This window comes from Protobothrops mucrosquamatus, unplaced genomic scaffold (assembly GCF_001527695.2).
Source record: "Protobothrops mucrosquamatus isolate PMUCROS unplaced genomic scaffold, P.Mucros_1.0 scaffold117, whole genome shotgun sequence".
NCBI classification, from domain to species: Eukaryota; Metazoa; Chordata; class Lepidosauria; order Squamata; family Viperidae; genus Protobothrops; species Protobothrops mucrosquamatus.
The window spans coordinates 263,845-270,909 of NW_015386489.1; positions in this window are offsets into that span (position 1 = coordinate 263,845).

Below are 7,065 nucleotides of genomic sequence, written 5' to 3' on the forward strand. Positions count from 1 at the left end.
AAAGGTAGATAGGGACATGGAGAGATAGAAGAATAGAGAGATAGAGGAATAGAGAGAGAGAGAGATGGAGAGATAGAAATGGAGATGGACATGGAGAGATAGGAAGAAAGGCAGATAGGGACGTAGAGAGAGAGAGGAATAGAGAGAGAGAGAAATGGAGAGATAGAAATGGAGATGGAGAGATGAGAAGAAAGGTAGAGAGGGACATGGAGAGAGAGAGAGGGAGGGAGGGAGCGAGGGAGAGAGAGGGAAAGAGAGACGGAGAGGATGGAGAAGCCGCGAGATATGGAGAGAGAGAGAGAGAGAGAGAGAGATGGAGACCGGGGGGGGGGGGGCAGGGATTCTTTGAATAGGAGCAAAAGAAATGGAGGACACGGAAGCGAGAAAGACGCCGCCGCTGCTTCGCTTTTCTTCGGCTGAAGGGCAAGACCGGCCGCGCGGCTCCGCAATCCCTTTACTCTCCAACCCAAGAGAGCGCCGCCGCCCCTCTCCGCCCCGCAAAGAGCGCCCGCCGCCGCGCCCGCTGCCCCCGGCGTTTTCTTCCCGGAGGCTCCGGCCCCGATCCGCTAACCCCGCCATTCCGGACGGGAGGCCGTCCCCGGAGCCTGGGATCCCACGAAAGCTAAAGTGGGAGCAAAGCCCTCGGGAATGAAAAATCCCGGGGCTCGGTTTTCCCGAGACGGGAATTCAAACGCCAGCCGTCCTTTGGGAAGGAATAAACGGGGGACCCTTATTAAACTCCCCGAGCCTAGTCAGCCCTTTGGCTGCCCCTTCCTTCCGCTCCGCTTTCAGGGAAAGGCGCCTTGCCTTCTTCCGAGCCAGCACCGACATTCAATCTTTTTGTTTCCCAACCGCAGTTTGAAAATAAAATAAAATAAAAAAAGGTCCAAGGCAGAATGCATCCAAAACGGTTGTAGCCCCCACCCCTCAAGAGAAAAACCCCCCAAACCCCGGACACAGGAACGCGTACATGTACAAACAAAACGATAACGTTCATCAAGGTAAAAAAAGCAGTTACAAATAATCTCTTCTCCTATGCAGACAAGTAAATTTCAGCATTTGTTTCAGTAAACCGCCCTTTCTTCTGTTGCGTCTACTAGAGAGAAATCCGTGGCGGGGGGATCCGTGGAGCCCTTGTCTACTTGTTTAGGAGTAAACTGGATTGAATTCAGGGGGGGCTTAACTTCTTTTTTTGAACGTGGTTTAGATAGATCTGCGCTGCGAAACGCCAAGGGGGTACATTGTTTTCACTATTGTAGCGCTTCTGCATTCTGGATCGCGCCCTGGTTTATTTCGCCGTACTTCAGAATTAATCGTGCTATTTATTCTATTTGACCATTTCTTTGTAGCGACTCCTGTTACTTGGTTGATATTTGTGTGGCCTCCTGGCCTCCAATTCCATCCGTCGTTTACCCCCCCACCCACCCACACACACACACTTTTCTTGTCCTGATTGTGTGATGGTGTGTTTTTCCCCCCACAGATTTGCTTGTACGCTGCCAGTTAAAGGGCCGTCTCTTTAACCAGCGCTAGCGATCACCCGACATGAATTTATACGATCTTTTACAAAATACCTAAGCCATTTAAAATGCTGCACTGGGTGGTGTGTGTGTGGCAGGGAACATCTATCTATTCAATAGGCAGTGTCACACGGTAACAGACACCCTTGTCAAGGGTGATTGTGTTTTAGGCAAACATTTGAGCAAACATAAAGGCAAAGGTCAAGTACTGTTCAGTTAGTTGCAGGGTGTGCTGAATGCACCTAGCTAGCCAATTGGGGCAAAAGTTGCATTTTCAGCTAGTCCTGCAGACCAAAGTGCCAAGAAGGGCATTAATCCAGCAGACTGTTTTCTTCTCCTACGTTCCTGCAAAAACGACAAGCTGAGAAGGCTGGGAAACACTTTCCTGGCCAAATTCGGTTATGTGGGAGGCAGCCAGTCAACAGAGAGGTTTTCTGATCCCCCCTCCCTTTTTTCTTGTTCAAAGGAGGGGGAAAAAAAGGGGAGGGGGAGAGAGAATTGGCTCAGATTCCTTGAATCGAAAAAACGCGGACTTGGGAAAAAAAATTCTTGAACTTTATTCTAAGAGGCTTCAAAAAGAAGCGTCCTTTTGAAGAGAAATAAGGGGCAGTTAGTTAAAACAGAACACAAATAAGGTTTTTTGGGGGGGAGGAAACTGAAGAGTAAAATGTAGCAGAAAAAGCTGGGATGCCTCTGACAGATGGAACAAAAATTCTATGCTCTTACTCTCAAGTTAATCTACCTCCTGAATTCATTGGGCTTTACACCTCACTTAGGACTTACTCGTAGACACAATTAAGCCAGGATAACAGAGTAGACATCTTAAGACTGGTCCTGAGCCTTTTTTTTCCCCTTTCAAACTTCATGAATTTAAATTCAAACACTTCACCTAATGGACCATACCCTAAGAGAGCTAGAAGCTGCTTGTAGAACATATTTAGCATAGCTGTAGAATTTCTTCTACGCTAATCATGACCCTGATCATGTTGTCCATAAAAAAAAAAAAGATTATGTATTGCTGGTAGTGTCAGTCTCTCTTCTGAGCTCATCTCTCAGCTGCTGAAGTAATTTCTAAACAAGACAGAATACCCTTTCCATCAAATGATGGAAGCATCACAGTGCAAAGTAGGCAGCTGTCAGAATAACCTAACCAATAACTGTGTTTTTAATCTAGCTCCCAAGATCACCCTCAAAGCTTGCCTGTTCAATGAGCATCTCTGTTGGTTTGAGCCAATAGCTGGGTTTCTGTGAAAATCACACACTTGTGCAGGGCTCCAGAGAAAACATCCAAGGCACAGAGTTCTAAATTTAAATAGAATTATCTCTGGAATGCTGGTGATACAATACTATTGTGTTGTATGTTGCCAACTCGTGGAAAGAACAGGTTTTTTTTTACTAGTGCGCTGACAGTTAAAAGTGCTGAACCAAAGCACCACCAGCAGCCTGATCTTTATTTGTTCTCAGAGGTATTATTGAATTGAACAAGACATGCTTTCTCATAAATCATAACAGTAAATATGGCTTTTGATGAAATTTATTTACTATTTAGGGCACTTGAATGTCACACCTGTGTTCTTTTGCAGACACACGTTTCTGAGTAACTGTATACACACCACAATTGGTCCAACCCAATCCTACAGAGCAAATCCCAGGATTTTTCAACTATGTCTACTTAGAAATAAAGCTTGTTTCATTCAATAGGGTTTATTTTAAAATGAGTCTGTTACAAGCTAAGTTGCCTTCTCTTTTCTAGAAGAAAGAGTAATCCATGATCTTTTAGGGACATATTGAGTATCATATATAGATTTGTTAAAATCCCATATCAGGGGAGTTCCCAGAAATACCAGACCAACTAGTGTACATAAAGGACCCCTATTTTTTTGTTTCACAATAACACCAAATGCACAGAGGATCCAAACTATCTACAAAAAAAAGTTATAAATCAAATGGATTTGGGAGAACAAGGCAATACGAGGAATATGTATGAAGAGTCATATTTCTAAAAAGCTTGCAGACACACAGAGGAAATAAATGGAAATAGGAACTTACCCCATGCGCTCATCAAAAACAAACATCACCAACCCCCACCCAGCTTTCTTCCTTCCTCTTGCAGATACTTCCTGCTTCCTGGCTTTAGAGCTGACAAGGAAGACTATGGAAGAGAGGCAGATCAAAAAAGAATAAACACAAACCAGGAGAAAGAAATATGTGACTTGCTGGAAGTTTGGGGAGAAACAAATCCAAGCAACCTCCATCCCCCGCCAGCTGCTCCTGTCTGAGCCCCTCACTAGCTAAAGGCCTGGCCTGCCCTGCTCTCACCACCTGGGTAGCTTCACAAGCTGCACAAACTTTGGGGAGCGAAGTGAGTTGGGGGGGGGAAATCATTTCTGAATCCAGTCGGGACATCCTGGTTTGCTTTGGTGGTGGGTACACTCCCCCCTTCCCCCCCCCCCACTTCTTCTTTTTACATGAACCTCTCATTTCAGGAAACTTTTTAAAAGTGAGAAAAAGCTGGAAGCAGCTTTAGGAGGGTATTTGGAGGAGGGGGGTGTCTTTCCTCGTTATTCATCTGTTTAGTCTCCTTAGCTGCACAAAAGAGTATCAGCTGCGTTATGAAAAATGGCCCAAGTCAAGAGAATGTCACAGTGGTCGACTTATTATTTTAGCCCCCTACTTAAAAAAAGAAACAGCCAAAGTTTGCTTTTGATGAATTCAATAAATGCCAAGAGCTTCAGCGGAAGAGATTTTAAGAGAAAAAATCATACAGCGTGAGGCCAAAGCCCTAGAGCAGCCAGATGGCCCCAAAGGTAGGCCGACTCCTCCTGTTTTTAAAGCCAGGCAAGAGACTTTTTGGAGCAACTAAGCTGCGTCTCCTTCATTCTTAATCTACCTTCACCGGCCTCCTCATAATCTCCCTTCTGAGAATGGCAAGAATGATAACACATTGCAAGTATTTCTTTTCCCACCTGCTCAAAGACCAAGGATTCTGCTTCCTTCCACAAACTTTTTTGGAAAATGATAAGTTTATTTTTAACTAAGCAAATAGATTTGAAAGGGTTGAAAGAGTTGGGGGGGATGTTTTGGGTTAAGGAGTTATTTCCAAAGATTGCAGAAATTAGGAAGTTTAAAAGAACATCAACAAACTGAAGGGACCTTGGAGGTCATCTAGTCCAACCCCCTGCTCAGGCAGGAAGCCCTATATCATTTCAGACAAATGGTTGTCCAATCTCTTCTTAAAAACTTCCAGTGTTGGAACGTTCACAACTTCTGGAGGCAGGTTGTTCCACTGATTAATTGTTCTGTCAGGAAATTTCTCCTTCGTTCTAGGTTGCTTCTCTCCTTGTTTAGTTTCCATCTGTTGCTTCTTGTCCTGCCCTCAGGTGCTTTGGAGAATAGCTTGACCCTCTCTTCTTTATGGCGGTGCTATCATGTCCCCCTAATCCTTCTTAGGGGCATCTTTCACTGTACTTCAGAGTGAGATTCTCCCCACAAAATGAGGTGTTTAGGATTTTGCAGCATGTTCTTGGTGCCTCCTGATCAATGACAAATTTATTTGACAATCAGTGAGGTTGCCTGAGCTTATGTTACCTGTTCAGAGCTTTAAAAGCCCAACTTTGTGGATAAAGCAGAGGTGACCATTCATTTTGCTCACAGTCCTAGAAATACTCACCCAGACTGAGTCTCCCTGAACTCTGCAGGATTTACCTGGAATGGACAAGAGAAAGATGTGCCTTTCCCTTATTCTGAGTGAAAGCGTTGCTTATTGATTATATTAATTCATTATAGTTCCGCCCTGCCTTCCACCCAGGATCTCAAGACTGCCTTCTTAGAACTCCCTCTTCCATTTTCCCCTCCAGCAATAACCCTATGGGGTAGGTTGGGTTGAGAAAATGTGAATAACCCCAAAGTCTTCAGTAAGCGATTCTGCACTTTTCCTGGCTTGTTTGCCTTTGCTCTTCGGTTCTTAATCTGATTAGCCTCCCCCCACACCCGCGATTGAAACTGAGGACAGAGGCAAGCAAACTCGGGAAATCAGACGGCCCATGGAGGGCATCACATGGGGGTGGGGGGGGAGGGAGGCTCTTCGAAGTCAGCCCGCAGAGGACCCGGATCTCCTTGAACCAAGGGCTCTTAGCCTGGGCCCCTTGCCCTTGGAAGACTCCCAAGGCTGGGGATTTGTGGGAGTGGGGGGAAATAAATTCTTCCTCCCTACTGCGCCATTTGACTCATTTTATCCGTCGGGAACATGGGGTGGTTTCTTATCCGGTAAGCCACGAACTGAGACTTGTTTCGTGGACCTTCAGTCAGCTTCGGGACGAGGGAGCGGGGCCACCGCACACCTGAACGACCGAAGTAGTCTGCCTCTCCCAAGGACCCCATCCAGAAAAACTGCGGCTTTCCTTGCCCACGGGGGGGAAGAGGGCGCGGAGAGCCCAAAACGAGCCGAGAATCCTTTGGATGGGGAGGGGGCGCATTTGGGTTGTTGGCGTGACTCGTGTTTTTTCCTGCCTTCGCTTAAAAAACCAGCCTTTCCCGACAGAATGCGCTCCAAACGTTGTTCGGACTACAATTCCTGCGAGATCGGGGGGGATTCTGGGATTTGTCGTCAGAGCACATCTGGAGAACACAGGAGGGCCCCAGAAATGCCAATAAAAAGCGAGCCGCGCGTCAGCAACGTGAAGTTTGAATACACCTCGGCGTTGTTTTGGCTTGGCTTTCCTTTGTCTCCTTTGGCGAACAAGTCTGGGCGATAAGAAAAATGGTTCCTGTCTGTGATGAATATCCCTCTCGGTCCTTCGTCAGCCATTTTATCAGTTTATTTATCTCTGCTCTCCAGTGCACGTTGAAAGTGATGCCATCGTTTCACCCTGATGTTTAGGATTAAGAGGAACAAATGTATCTTATGTTTCAAAGTCCCTTGAAAGTTTGGAGCTCTTAGACTCAAAGTCATCCTGTCCATCTTTTTTAAAATCTCTCTATATTCGGTACCATAATCTCTTTTGCCCCCTTCCTCGGCCCGTTCATTTAGCTTCATAAGGGGGATGCTTCAGAAACCTAGGCAAGGTTGGGCACCTTTGCAGTTGGATGCGAGACCACCAGAAAATGAATCTATCTTAAAGGCTCTAAAACAGACTGAATATATATACAGTATATACAGTAATTTTAGGCAAAACACTTCCATGTCATCAAATGTCCATAAAGAGTCAAGCTTGACTACACAGAGTTTATTTCTGTGTTTGAAAAAGCCATTTCTCTGTTACTCATAATCATACTATGGATAGTTATCTCTTAAAGGATTGCCTTCCGTGTGAATTTCTAGGACAGACATTTCTTAGTTTTCACAGTGATTGTGTGATAGTCTGGCAGTGAAGAGCACAAATGGATAAAAAAAATGAATGTGTATCTTCCTCGCTTAAAATCCGCCAGTATATTTCCTCTTTATTGAAGCATGACTGGGACCTGCAAAGAGAGAGAGAGAAAGAGAGTTTCACCCATTTCTGATCTTAGACTCGCTCTCCCATACAGGCATTAATATTTATTTTCT